This window comes from Epinephelus lanceolatus, chromosome 7, assembly GCF_041903045.1.
Source record: "Epinephelus lanceolatus isolate andai-2023 chromosome 7, ASM4190304v1, whole genome shotgun sequence".
Classification (NCBI taxonomy): domain Eukaryota; kingdom Metazoa; phylum Chordata; class Actinopteri; order Perciformes; family Serranidae; genus Epinephelus; species Epinephelus lanceolatus.
This window is the reverse complement of record NC_135740.1, coordinates 45452808-45468596: the sequence shown is the minus strand read 5'-3', so window position 1 is coordinate 45468596 and position 15789 is coordinate 45452808. Positions and strand designations below refer to the sequence as shown.

Here is a 15789-nt window from a genome sequence, read left to right as displayed (position 1 = left end):
CACATGGACCCGCCCCCACTACAAAGGAATGCTACTGTTTTGATTTGAGCTGAAAACAAACAGGATTCTTACAAAGATCTGTTTTCAGATTGTTTTAGTTTGAAGAATCTGCGGATCGATAACGATGAGATGTCACATGACTGATAAGGTGTTCTGCAAATACGCTGTGAGGCAGTTACACTCAACATATGCCATGTTTCCACCAAGCAGTCGGGTACAATTCAGTTCAGTTGGGTACGTTTATTTCTCCTGTTTACACTGCAAAAAGTTGTGGATGGTACCAATGGAACCGTTCCTTAGCGTCCCCATGTTTGGTCCCCCCTCTGTTGGGGTACCTAGCACACAGATCTGGTACTAAAAGGTGGAGCTGTGAACACTGCAGTCTGATTGGTCAGTAGAGGACGGTCACTCTGCTCAGGGCTGAGTTGTGTCTGGTTTAATGACACAGGGCCGACTGCCAGCATCTTTTAAGGTGGAATGCATACCTTAAATTTCACTGTGACAACACTTAAGTTTTTATATGACACACATTTTTAGTAATGACTTTAAAAATATAGATGAATTTGGAGCGGATTATGTGAAGGTCATATATTCTAATCCTCACTTCCTGTGGGCTACAGCAACACTAAACTCCTGAGCTTGCCTGAGAAGGACTAAATGCACAAAGCTGCTATTTTTAAATATCCCATGGAGAGAGACTCTCACTGCAGCCTGTTCTATTTTGTTGTGAAAATGTGGGCGTGCAGCCTCATTCTGTGGACGATAAACCAGGTGCAGACTTCCATCTGTGTCACCGCTGATGAGGAAATACAGCGAGTGCTGGACGGAGCAGTGAGTGACAACAGAGAGAGGAGAAAGGGCAGAGAAAAGCATGAAAATAGAATTTGTTTATTAAAAAACTGCCTGTAGATTCCCCTGGACCCTGCAACAGAAGTCCAGGCTAAGACCCAAATGTCCTCACATTCTAGAAACACCCCTGTGTACGCCTGACTTGTGCAACTGGATTTGCCTCTTGGCAAAGCAGAGTGAGAAAAGCAAACATTACAAAGTTGAAAACAGGCAAATTATTTATTGTATGTACTTATAACTATCATTATTTGTTAATTAACTGGCCCCTGACTCGTAATGCTTTGCAAAACTGACCCCCGGGCAAAGCAAGTTGAGGATCCATCTCGAGTATTAGACTCTTTTCATGAGACAAACATTCAACCTTTTAGAAGTTTAATTCCTGAATGTACAGTTCTATAAATAAGTTAATGAACTCAGCTGTCACATCTTCATTAGTGCAGAGAAATGTGTAATGATTTCCAGCCCTGCTTCATATAATCACACCACCGCTGCTGTTTATTTCAGCTAATTAGCGAACCACTTTTTCTTAGTGAATGTGTTTAATGTTGAACGCGTGTTTGTGTGACAGAAACCAAATAAAAGTAATCTGTGTTACATAAAAAGGTTGCAAAATCCTGCCTGGCATCAGTTTTAATTGCAGTAATGTGTTCTATAATTACACAGTAACATTATCAGACCAATTACAAACCATTAAAATATCAAAACTATTCTGTTGAATCTGGCAGCTCAATGAGCCGGTGGCCTGAAGCCAAACTGGAAACCAGTTCTGAAAGTTTCAGTGCCGCCTCACAGGTGTGTGTCTTTATACCTGCGTGCGTGTCTCTGTTCTTTAAATAAACTACAGTGGGCTAACCTGAATGTCCGGTGCGTCATGTTCACACATACCTGAGCTGGCCTGAATTAAATATCACACACACACACACACACACACACACACACACACACACACCGATAATCAAAAGATGCTTTGATGTTTCAGATCTCAGAAGGACAGGATGTTCATAGTGGAGGTGAGCTTTATGGACTGTCCAGTCTGTCTGTGAGTGTGTGTGTGTGTGTGTGTGTGTGTGGTCCCAGTCCCCCCACCCTGCAGCACAAAGGGGATTACTCTAATGACTCCATTCACTACCATTGTTTGATCCAGATTAGCACACACATACACGCACACACATCCTCCCTATTCAGATGCAGCAGCCAACTGTTGCCAGAGCCCCACCACCTGTGTGTGTGTGTGTGTGTGTGTGTGCGCGTGCACTGCATGGATTTGTTTGAATGAATACACCGGACGATGGGGTGAAAACCCTGTCGTCATAGAGACTGTGAGGTGAGATAATCGTACAAAGGGAGACACATTTTCAGCCTCCCCTCATAAAAATACTCACATTATTAAACTGTACACAGTCTCATGTATTCATGTATGAATGAATGACAAACAAAACATCAACAGACATGCTTGAAAAGGAGTCGGAAGGTGAGGTACACTTATATAACCTTTCCCCCTCCTCACTACTCATCTCTCGTTTCAAAATGAAATTCTCAACAACTTTCCCGAACTTATTTACAACCATTAATACAGATAAATAAACAACAATCTCAGATATCAAATATACAAACCCCATCTGAACTTTATTAACACCCAGAGATAAATAAGATAAATAATGAACCAACTCATCAGCATAACCCCTCTTCATCTACACACCTCCTCAGTATTGTTTTATTATATTTGTATAAATGCTCTATATGTGTGTGTGTTTAGCGAAAGGGGCAAAAATGTACATGTAATGTGCAACCCCGTGTCCTAAAATGACAAAAATCTTTAAATAAATGAATGAAAGAGGCATTTAATTGGGCACATGGAACGTGACAGAACTGCTTTCACACCTGCGTACGCCTGACCATCGCCGCATCAAGTGGATCTTACTGTCACATATCAACATCTTGAAACTTCACGTTATCAGCTGATGTCGGCGTTTGCAGTCAAACTCTATAGCTCCTTTTCCATCTGGGCAAAAACCCACTGACACCCACTAATGTCGCACTTTTGTATTTAAAAGGATCGGCATTCAAGCTCAAGTCAACTGACTCTGCAGTAGTCACAGGAATTTATTAGCTCTGACTGGCTCCAACTGGCAGTGAGGACAAAACAACAACCAGGTGAACATGCTAATTTTAGCCCCTTTGCCGACGCAGTGCAATGGCAGTGGCTACAAATATCGCCCGTATACAAGCAGCACTCAAACATCGTTTAATTTTAATTGGCGCTGAGTTTGACAGAAAGACTGAATCAGTAAGAGAAATAAAAAAAGAAGTAACCCCAGTAGCGTTCTGTCTGGCCTCCACGCTGCTATTGTTTACTAACCTGATTTCTGGTGACATCTAATGTGACACACCAGGAAAGAAAACAGACAAGCATATTTGTCTGCTGAGTCGTATACACAGCTGTGATCTACTGGTGATGGGAAAGCAGTTGATCACGCATTTTAAAAACTGGCACACACGTGCACTAATTTTGGTTGGAAAAGGCATATGTGTATAAAACACCAAACATCAGTAAAAACCAAGATGATCTCGTAGAAACCTACAAGAGCACCACAAGTCCTGAGAACTTGTTTTTATTTTGCACACATGTTGACGAGATAATGTTAGTGAGAAGTTGTTACTGTGTAAATTCCACCAAACCAGTTCCTCTAAACAAGTCGCATGGAAATCTGGATGGAAATATTTTGATCATAGCACCGATAGTTTTCACATCAATACAAGAGCTTTACTTTGAAAAATACTTTAACTTTTTTTCTACAAAACTGCCCATTTTCACGAGAAAATGGAGGCTTTATTTCTAAATGTTAAATGTTTTAACACAGAAACAACTTTACTTAAATTTAAAAAAGTCTAAAATCTGCATTATTTTAATTGAAGTCATGAACTGTCGCGTGAAAGATCATAAATCTGACCAAATATACAACATCTTTTGTTCGTTGGCAGTCCCGCAAACTGATTTTGGCATTCACACTTTTATACCTCGCTCTGATAAAGATCATACAACAAAGAGTGTAAACAGGCACATGACTTTCACCTGACTGCAGTCCAATATTATTTCACTTAACGTGCAGACAGCAAACACACCTGAGCTGTAATAATAAGGACTTTGAACACCTGTAACACACCTCCGTCTCTGCACACAGGTGGCAGCAGCTGTTGTGTCACAGCGTGTGAATGCGTCCACACCTTGTGTCAATAGTTTGTGTGCAGCAGGGAAAGTTATCAGGACTGAAAATGAAAAGAATATCACTGAGCCACAAACACGCCGCCTCACTGACTGACTGATGCGGGTGACGGCCATTTTACTGTCAGACAGGAAACTCTGGATAACTGTGAGCTGACTCACTGGTTTTAATGGTTTCATGACTGGTTTCGGCGCATTGTCTGCTTCCTGTTGTGTCGCTGTGCTCAGAGGCACTGTGGCAGGACTGACTGGTTCAGGGATCAAACGTGTGACCTCACTGCTGACAGGATGTGCTGTCTAACCTCCCACACACACACACACACACACACACACACACACACACACACACACACACGCATGCTGATCCCCTCGCAGCAGCAGCGGCAGAAGGAGATTATGGGAGTGGATGGCAGATGAACAGCAGGCTGGTATGAAGTAAAGATCAGGCATCATCACAACACTGTTTTAAATCCACAGCAACATATTTATTCCACATGTCAGACTACGGCAGGAGCATGAGGACAAAATGAGAACAGACTACTGCTGTACCACCTGACCGAGCCTGATAATGTGCCGCTAATATGACCAAACTGATGCTCTTTTCACTGTGACGGGGAGACGAACACGATCAAACTGAGGTGATCAAGTGCGTTTCCTGTTCAGTCCATAGATTTAAATTTGTGTTTCACTTCTTTTCAATTCAGAGGACGTTACGGCCAAAACCAAGTGGCCAATGCAGAATATATTAGGGATGGGAATCACTAGAGACCCCATGATATAAAATAAAATCACAATAATATTGATTCATGACTAAAGTATCATGATAAATGTTTTTTTTGAGCATTGCAAAAACTTTTTTCTATAGACTAAAAATTATGTTCCCAAAGGAAACAGTGAACATCTATTTTTAACTAATAAAGGTTTACGTCTGTGCGTCTCACTTAAATCATTTTTATTGTAGTAAAATGTACCTAGTGGACTGAAAAGGCAATTTATTTTATTATTACAGTAGGCGACCAAGACTTTAATTTGTATATGCAATACTAATAATATATATATATTAAAAAAAATCAATACTTGCTGTCCATGTCCCGATACAATAATGCCACACAAAATATCATAGTACGCTGCTGTATTGATTTTTGTCTCACCATTAATAAATATACCTATATCTATAGATAGATAATGTTTTAATAATGTAACACTGTATAAAGATCCTGCAAAGACTGTACATAAAGGTCTCGTGCAGCGATACTCAACTTACCACCTGAGTGCCAAATCTGGTCCACAATACTGCAGTGCATTCACAATGAAAATGGCTTTTTTTTGCACTTTTAATGTACATAAATTTCTAGGCTTCATAAAAAAATCAAATTCGTGCTTGTTATCAATAATCAAGTGCCGGGGCAGGAGTCCCCACAGACCCCCGGGCTGATCCTTAAATGTCCTTAAATCCTAGAAAGGCCACTGGTGTAACGTGGAAGAGGAACCACTCTGTATGTAGATCTAAACAGGTCATTATAGGGTGACAAAAACACAATCCATTTCTGCCAATATGTTCCCTAAATCCTGCACACCAGACCTTAAAAGGTTTGTGACAGAGATATGTGTTGAGTGGGACATTTCGCAGTTCAAATATTAACTGACAAAAACATTTTAGTTTGTTATTAACCTGTAAACGTCACTGGAAATTACACTGGTATCAACAACTATCTACACTGGGCTATGATTGACATGAAGTTATGTTTTGTGTGTAAGCTCAAGCAATAATTCTGTTTTGTATTTTTATTTTCATTGATCTTACAACCAGACTGAACAAATCTATTCCATGTATAGCTGTAATAAACTCAAATCAGATGGTAAAATTATTGCAGTCGCTGAATGTTTAGCATCCTGATATTATTACGATACGGCTCAGAGTACGATAACGCAACAGGAAAACTTTAAAGTACTGATATGAACGAGGATACGGTAACAGTTATCTAAAGTGTATCTGCAGTACTCAGGCTGCATGACATGTGGAAAATATGTGATAACAGTGTTGAATATCATGATAACAAGATCACATGATGCCTAACAGCGAGGGCTACATCTGATTGGAGTAAACAGCACGCACATATCAGACAAAACAGCGCCTACAGACAGAATGATATTTAATACTATATTCAGTGTTTCGGAGTTTGAGTCACGGAGTGTGTAATTGATCAGTCGATGCAGTCAGAGTTGATCAGATCAGGTCAGATCAATGGATGAGAGGAGCAGCTGCTGCAGAGGCAAGTGAAGGCAAACTTTTAGACCTAGAGCAATGAATGGCATTCTGCTTCTCTGTCTGTGCCCAGAGGACGCTCTGCACTCCTAGACTGTGAAGCACTTAATTACCTACTGGTATATATTCCAATAGTTATAAACGGTCCAGTTTCAAAAATAAAAAATCAATACATGGCATCAATTGTTATCGTGGCGGGCTGCCACAGATAAACAGATGTGTGGGAAACCCTGATGTTCAATATTACAGTCTTCTATTTATCATGCAGGTTGATACTGCCAAGAGGATTTCTTAAAATGAAAATTCTGCAGCTGTATCTGCACCTGAAACTGTAAAAATACTGACATTAATCACGTCCGTTATTACATATAGAACCAGAATACATAGAACACACAGTGCTGCACCTACGCAGTGTCTGCGTCAGTCTTTTATAATGTTCCTCGTTGGTGAAGCTCCGACACTCTCTGCAGTTCGACAGATTAATGTTAAAATACGACAATTAATCCACCAAAAGCTACAAATAATTTACATGATCGAATTCTTATTTTGTCACATTGAATACGGTTGAATTTAGGGCCACTAGTCAGACAAAACGAGATGTTTCATATCAGATTAATTAGTCGATAACTGCAGCGCGATGACAGCTGAAGTTAAAAATGGCTGCTGCATGGCGTTGGTGAAGGAGCTGCTGTGATGTGACTGTCTACTGTAAATATGCAGAAATGTGTTTTGCACAAAGGTGTGAAATGACACCTGGTGCTCAGAGAGGGTGAGCAGGCAGCGACTGTCAAACCATATAAACTGGCTGTAACGCTCGTTTCTATTGACTGGCACAAAAAAAAAATCAATACAGCAATATAATGTCGGATCAATTAAAGTGCTTTTAGTCCAGTTTTACGGCCGGAAACAACATCTGTCCGTCTGTCTGACAGCACTGTGTCTCACCACCTACGGACACATCTACATGGAGTTAGCTGCGGGTGTTTATGACTCCCTTGGGTGCTTTCTGGTGATTTTAGTGACCTCTGTGACCCTTTTTTTGTTGTTATTAGAAAGCTACCAGGACGATGACGGCCGCCTCAGGTGAGTGACATTACGTAGAACTGCTGCCATGACAGCTTAGCGTGTTTCACACTTCATCTGTGATGAATTTTATTTTTTTTTGTTTTTCATTTTTGCACTAAATAGAAAAAAATAATCAAAAAGATGAGTGTAGCATTTATTAAAACATCTGTTCACCAAAAGTGATGAATACTTTGTCAGATTTGTCTCAAATTTTTGCTTTTTTCATCCTAAATTCTCAATGTTTTCTTCCCCAGATGTCAAAAGAAACCATACAATAATTTGGTTTTACTTCTTATAATTCAACATATCTTTGTATTTTAAAAAACCTGGAGCCAAAAAGGTGACAGGATAATGCGCAACCAGGTGTTTCGGTCACCTGTACTGGCTGCGGTGTGTGTGTTTTTGATGTGGATGAACCAACAGAGGATCATTAAGAGCTGTTGTCCTCTGAAGAAACTCTAAAAATCAAACCAAAAATCACTTTGTTTCATCAATTATTGGGATCAAGCTGAAATAAAATCAGTTGTTGTTTGTCTACTGATGAAACTAGACACCAAGGTGTGTTTGTGAATATTAATCAGATGCCAAAGATGTGACTGTCACTTCCCAGTAATGACTTCTTTCGAACTACTGATTAATCGTCTAACCAGCTTTCCGAAGAACAGAACTGTTGCCTCTGTGTGTGTGTGTTCATGTAAATTTCGCCTGTCGTCACACCTGAACTACAAAATAAAGAAACCTGCCGTGAAAAGTCTTTAATCGGAAGCATGGACGCCTCTTTTTCTGTGGAGCCGGGATGCGACTGTGTGTGTGTGTGTGCTTCCATTTCACACACCAAACCCATTTCCACTCTCCCAGCTCCCATTTTAATGACAGGCATTAACAACACGGCGCGCTCAGATCTCCAATTTTTACGCAGAAATGTGCAGAACGGACTCTGTTCGACCTCCCTCCTCCTCTTCCTCCTTCTCCTCCACGTCTTTCTTTTTTGTCATTCCATCCTCTTCCTCCCCCCGCTGACTAATCCTCCACCTCCCACCCCCTCAGTCTCCCGCAGAGCCGTGGATGGCCGAGACATTTGTTTTATCTGGTCAGAATTGGACGGCTGCACCTCCAAATTAGAGGCGGCAGAGAGAAATCCCAGAGCTTGGTATCAAACCTCCAACCTCGCCCCTCGACACCGCAGCGGCAGGAGCTCGGGTGACGGCACGGCCCGCCATCCAAAGCAGCCGCAAACCTCAGCGAGGGTATCTCCACCTCATCCACTTGCTGCTGAGAAATAAACCTGAATATACATTTACAGTAGCAGAAACCTGAGACGACGCCTGATATAATGCACAGGGGAAACCCTCCAGCTTGACCAGGAAACCACAACGAGAACCTCCAAGGCTTTAACGAGCTTTTTATGTGTTTGTAGAACATTATTATATGACATTAATGTAAAGATGTTTAACTGCGATTCAAAGCCACAAGCAACAAGGCTACATCTTTTTTTTTAAAATCAGATTTAAAGGCTGAACGTCTGCTGCAGATTTACATTTTACTGCAACTAACGCTTACTTGAATGTGTCGATGATTTTCTTGATTAATCGATTAGTTGTTTGGTCAATAAAATGGTAAATCAGTGTTTCCCGAAGCCCCAGATGACGTCCTCAAATGTCTTGTTCTGTCCACAACCCAAAGATAATCACTTCAGTGTCGTGGAGGAGGAAAGAAACCAGAAATATTCACATTTAAGAAGCTGGATTTTGAGACTTTGTGATTAATCAATTACCAGATTAGTTGGGGTTTAATTTAGAAGTGGACGACTGATCACCACAGCTCTAATTCTTACCCACGACACCGCCAACGCAGAAGGTGGATCCCCCTGTTACTCGAGGAAACACACCGGCCCCCGCTATGCTGAACATCTCTGTTAAGTGTGACGGCGACGGGGTTTCAGGCTGAAACATCAGAGCTGCTTCAAGTGTCTTTATGTCACAAGAAATGATCAGAGCGAGACGACACACCAGGAGGGTGGGGGGGATAATAGGGAACAGGGTCAAAGGTCAAGTGCAGGAACAGGCAACACCGCCCGTTTCCCATGGGCACCCACGGAAACACCACGAGAACGGCGTTCCTGAAGGGGACGACCACAGCAGCAGCGGTGTCGGCGGTGGTGGTGGCGTTTACTACGACAGCTCACTCTCTGTCAGGGAGAGGCAGATGCAGTTTGCATGTAAATACCCGACTCCTCCACCCTCCCTCCCTCCCTCCTTCTCCTCCTCTCTATCTCTCTCATGTAGAGCAGGTCGCCCATCCTCTCTCTCTCTCTCTCCACCACAGCAGAGGGAAGGACTGGAGAGCTGCAGACTGGAGGGACCGGACGGACTGGATTCCACAGCTCAGTGGCGGCGGATAGTCATCATCACCTGCCCTCGTCATCCCACCTCTACAGTTTACCCTGAAACTCCACCGCCTTTATTTGGGAATGAGCTCATGTTAACAGAACACACAAAATACTCCTTGCAGGGAGGGGGGGTTAAATGTGTGGATGTTAAATGTGATGCTACAGGTGCCCAGGAGGCCTCAGGTGCTTGTGCTTGGGCTCACATTGGAAATAGATAATGAAATATGCTGCCTCGCCTGTGTGACCGGTTTATGTGCAGCCTCAGGTGAATGGACTGTTGTATTGTTGTTGCTTTAAGCAGCCCCAGGAGTCCCTGAGGCAGATTAGCTGTGATATTACAGAGAGAAGACAAACCTCTGATTATAATGACGAGCTTTTTTACTGCCATTTTATATCCTTCTCTATAGACTGACAGTCCCTGCAGAACTCTTAGAGCCTCGGATGGAGACATGCCCAACAGAAGCAGCTCCTATACGCACTATAGGGAGCCGTGCACACAGCAGCAGCATACTGTACTTTGCTCCTCAAATGCACTGTACAGGATTACTGTAGTGATTTTTCAGTTTCGGGGAGGTTAGGAAACCCGGAGTGACCCGCAGGAAGCTGTATTTTATTACTGACAGACATGGAGGTAATGTTGAGGACGGAGGGGATCGATACGGATCAATACCACTGTAGTGTAATATAGGTAAAATACCCATCAGTGAAGATTACACGCTGAATATGAACATGCAATCGTTTTAAACGCCTTTATTTTACCAACAAGTGTTTTTAGAACAGCAGCCGGATCGTTATAAACGCCTGAGTGCATGCGGGGATTTATCATCCATCTATGTGTGTGTGTATGTTTTTAATTAAGTGCTCATCCAGGCGAAAATGAAAAATAAAGTGGATGCACTCTTCCTATCTGTCGTGCGTAAAGCGGCTCCTGCAGCCCTGCACACTGACAGGGTCTGGATGAAAATGTGTAAAATATTTCGTGATGTTATGTAAAAGATCTAGATTTAAGATTCAGTGTTGGAGCGGGGTCTGTGGAGTGAAGTTCCTACCTGGACCGGGTGAGAGCCGCGCGGTTCCCCAGCTCTGAGCGCTCCAGCCCGGCTACAGGCTCCGCTCCTCCTCGGTACACAGACGGAGCTGCTCCGGGAGAAAAAAAAATTAACAATCCACAATGCAGGGAAAAATAAGACCTTAAAACAAATCAAACAATCCAGGCAGGGGGTAAATTATTCCTCCAATTTCCTCTCACAATTTCTGTCCAGTTTTACTGTCGTGACCAGCGCTGCGCGTCAACCCGGTGGTCCTTCCTCTTCTCCGGGGCTGGAGCTAGAGCCCAGCCGGGGGAACACCCGTCCGGACCGGGGTCACTCACTCACTGCTGCTACTCCGTGAACGCTTACCACCGCACCGACAGCAGCAACAGCATCCTACGCTGATGGCACGCTTGGGGAGGCAGTGGGGTGGAGGTGGAGGTGGAGGTGGTGGTGGTGGTGGAAGCGGACGGAGCACCGGGACGGGAAAAAAGGATGGGGAAACGGTTAAAAATCACCCAAGCAAAGAACACTAGGTCCGGTAGGTCCGGGAGTTGCCAGCAGCGGTCGTCCGGTTAGTTTCCACCCCGACGCGCAGTCACCGCTCTGCCGCTACAAACTCTGTCCGCCTCCCGGTCCAGCACGGAGCAGGTCGCGCGGCTGCACTGTGTGTGATGAGAAAGTGGAGTGATTCCAAACGACTGCGCTCGCGCTTCCCTCCCTCTCCCTCTCTGTAGCTCGCTCGCGCTCCCTCTCTCGGTCTCTACCAAGCTGTTCCCCCCACTCCTCCCCCCCTCCCTCGCCTATACACTCTCTATACAGTGTACCGGAGGGGGGGCGGAGCGAGCATCCACCCCAACAACTAACTCTTCAGTGGATTTCCCAACAATCTCTGCCATTTTTTTTAACTTCTTTTACAAAGATATGGCGACTTCTTCCGGCCGCCGTTCATGAACAAGCGGAGCTCTTCTGCTATTTTTAACCGTTTAAACTGCGGCAGCTCGGGGTCCGAGTCTCCATCACCTTAAATTAAATCTAAAATGAGTGTAACTGCTGTTAAAGAGGGGATGAAACACTTTGATTTGACTCTTACCCGCCATATTGTCTCATTCAAACGGTCTAAACACCAACCCTCCCTCCGCTTCCACCCGTATATACAGTAAATAAATCTTTCTACCTCTTTTATTTTTTTTAAATCATCTCCCTCTCCGTCTTCATCCACCGTCTCCCTGCCTCCTCCTCCTCCTCTCCTCCTCCTCTCGCAGCTCCGTCCTGCCACAGCACAGAGAGGCGGGAAAGCGGCCGTCTCTCGCGCTCTGAGCGCCACCTACAGGCGAGAAGCGGCACGTGACAGCAGCGAGGCAGAGAGCTCGAGCTCACTCAGGCTTCTTCCTCGCCTTCTTCCACTGTGTTTTTTCCCGCCACCGTGGAGCGCAGACAGCAGGGGACATATAGGCAAAAGATGGAGTCTGTATAGTGCAGAAGTGTCGACATCATGGCCGTAATTACAGCAGTGTATGTTCCATGAACACAGCGCAGCTTGTGGTGGAGGGAAGCTGTTATCCAAAGCAGCTTACTGTACTGTGATATTACACACAACACATATGGATTATGTTTTCTTGCATATGGCCGCCTCAGTTTCATTGCATCTGCTTAGAGAGCTAATCCAAATACATCATTCAAAAACAATTAAGAAGCTGTCTTAAAAAATTATCGCAGCTTTGGCTTTTTTTAAAGGACAGACATTACTGTTGCTGTTAAAAAAACAAAAAAACATCCTGTCAAGTATTTTCTGTATTTAATGAGTAAACTTCTGAAGTGATTAAAAGTGAAAAGGCTGAGCTGGAAACAAGAAGAATAAAACTTTATTTAAGGGAATGTTCTTTATTTACCAGGGGAAGGGGGTGACATTTTATTTTGTGCAGGTGATCACTCAGAGAAACCTGGATGTTGTTCAGATTTGCTGGTTAAACACTGTGTTATCCTTCACGTCTATTAACTGTGTTAAAATTTATAACATACATATATATATATATATATATATATATATATATATATATATATATATATATATTATATATATTTTCAGAATTTGTGTACACAGTTTATTGAGTACCAGTTTGTGCATGCAAATTATAAATTCAGGAGCACAAATTGATATATTTACCCTTCATACCTTTAAGGGACTGTTCTGTATTTATCCGAGGAGGGGGATTGCTGGGGTGTGACTTGTCATATATATGTGTGTATATATATATATATATATATATATATATATATATATATATATATATAAAGTAAAAATACAAATACCTAGTAAAAAGTAAAAAAAAAAAAAAAAAAAAAGTTAAAAAGAACAAAGTTCAAGATAAAATCCTGGATTTGAAGTCTCTTTTTATTTGTGCATGGTGGTTAGTTCATGCAAACGGTTTATGTTTTTGTTCCCCATAATGTGTTCAAGAATCATTGGAAATTTTGAAAATCCAATGGTAATTTCTGTTTTTAAAACACGTGGGAAGGTTTGGAAGGGATATTTTCTTTTTTTTTAAAAATGCCAAAATTTATTGACAAAATTTCGAAAATTGCCAAAACTTGGAAATTGGAAATTCAGCTGAAAATAAATATAAAATACAACCATTTAAAATTTGTATGCCCCTCCCCTAAGCCAAAATAAAAATCAAAAGTCTCTCCCCATGTACTTAAAAGAATATTTAACAGATTTCTAAAAGTTAAAAGTTGAAAAGTATTTCCTGTTGTAGGGATGAATAAGGTTATGTGTATTAAGGGTTATCATGTCCACCTCATCAGAAACTGGGGAGGGATTAAGAGGAATATTGGATTTCTCTGGAACGCTAACTTTTTAGCACGTTAGCTAACGTTAGCTTCCATAGCAAAACAAACAAGTGTGGTCCTGCTTTGTAAGATTGGCTTCCTGTGACATCATCCATCCACTGAGTGCACTCAGAGATATTGGATGAAGCGAGATACCCAACTCAGCTCACTTCCTGATTCAGTGACGTCAGCGCCACGCCCCCGTAGGAGACTTGCGGCAGCTCTGAATGTATTGTCGTCAATGAGGAAAATGAACGTGATCACAATTTATGGTCAATTCTTTCGCCCTGTAGTCACTAAAGTAAATATTGGGTTCATTTTCCACAAGCCACACATCTTCCCAATATTCTGACACTAAAGCTGCATTTTTCATCCGCACAGATCAAGAGAAAGTTAACTTTGTTTGAGCCCTGTCCGTCTCAGAAAACAAGTTCTCGCGAGATCTCGTGATCTTGATAAACAGGCGGTAAAATCACAGTTAGCTTACAAACAGTTATTTACTGCTAGTAATAAATAAAAAATGCCCAAGCTTTGTGCAACAATAGGCTGCAATAATAGGAAGAATTTATTTTCATTCCACCTGCTTCTCGATCCGCATACACAGACATCCACAGAGCCTCTGTTCAACACGGTGGTGGGGAGGGGGGGGGTTGAGGGAGAACAGGCTCTGATTGGAGGGAGCGCTAATCACGCCCACTTAGGAGACAGGAAGAGTAACCATTTTCTTAACATTGGATAAGCCTACAGTTGGGTATCTTCCTTCATCGAATATCTCTGGTGAGAGCATACGGGTCGGCCAGTCTGGTCCCGTTGGTCAGTGTTTACTTATTCAAGTAACACTGGCGGTCCCGGAGAGTGAGTGACCTGACATGGTGCGTTGGTAAATTCAGTCTGACGCTCTACACTAAAATGAGAGCCCTGTTGGTGGAAGAAACGCAGCGTTATATTTCTACATGAATGAACCAACGGTTAAGTTAATCACACATTCACTCCGCTCGGCGCTCTGCTGCTCCGTCTCCACAGACAGAGTGTCCAGAGTGCGCTCTGCCACTCTGAGAGTGCGCTGCTCTGGATAACCCAACGCTACATTCAGACAGCGCTCCCAATTTATCAACGTTCCAGTTTGTGTCAGAGTGCGCTCCCACACTCAGAGTGAGTGTTTCTGAACGCACCACTCACATCATCTTACTCCACTGTCTAAAACAAGACAACAGAAGTTGCTAGCTAGCATTAGCTAATGTCTGTGGAAAACTGTTTTGCCTCCAGCTAAGCCCCGCCCACCAAAAACGTCACTGTTTACTAACAGTAAAAGGGTCTATATAGCCTATATGTTGGTATATTTATGTTTGGCATTATTACAGTAGCCTATATGATGTGTAATTTTGATTTTTTTTTTCTTTTTGTGTCACAAATAGCATGAAGTGACTTCTGAACCATTTGGTAGCAGTTTATATTTAAAAAATAAATTATGGTCTGTTCAAAGGAAAAAAGAAGTTATTATTGCTCCAAGAAAATAAAAAAGACACAAAGACTCTCCCGTTGCTTTATGTCTTGGTGTGGACATTAAAGCGCTTAATAACAGTCTGTTAGAAGATTTATTTCTTTTTGCTTGACATTTCTGAGCAATATTTACTGAATCTATTTGCCTCCACATTAATCGAGGTCTGTGTAAATAGCAGTTTGTAGTTTTGGTTAATTACAGAGACGTGAAGATCACAGAGCTGGGAGGGATGACGAGCATAGCTGTGGCTCGTTACCCAGAGTTCACACACCCTTTATTTACCACTACATTCCTGATCACTGTGTCACACACACACACACACACACACAGAGCATGGATTCCTCTGGGTGAACCCTCGTCCTGTCTCTGTGTCACACCTGAGCCCTCTTCATTTACAGCATTGATCGTTACACATTAATTTTGCAGTGTTTGAGGTCAGAGGGCTTGTTTGACTGTTTTGGGGTTGTTTTTGTGTTCTTTAATCAAATTAGTTTCCTCGTTGGTCCACAAGGTCCAGTGGTTTAGTGTTGTGCCTGGTATAAAACAGATTATCTCTCTTTGTGTTTCTTTTTGCGTTTGCTCTTTGCTTTTATCTCCAGGAAATGAAACAGACATGCTGAATGTTTGTGCCGT

General features: G+C 42.5%; 1 protein-coding gene across 5 annotated transcripts in view; it reads right to left on the bottom strand.

Annotated features, from left to right (window-relative positions):
- LOC117261207 (protocadherin-1-like) overlaps positions 1–11513 on the bottom strand; it is a 288574-nt gene extending 277061 nt beyond the window's left edge. For 3 of the 5 annotated variants that reach the window (XM_078169591.1, XM_078169590.1, XM_033633522.2), the window contains exons 1-2: positions 11042–11182; positions 10842–10929 (exon numbers count right to left, since the gene is read on the bottom strand). The gene's annotated coding sequence lies outside the window, so the exon portion shown is untranslated. Of the gene's footprint in view, positions 1–10841; positions 10975–11041 lie in introns of those variants that run through there. The other 2 variants (XM_078169588.1, XM_078169589.1) reach the window with 2 other exon arrangements.
- Between the last annotated feature and the right edge of the window lie 4276 nt (positions 11514–15789).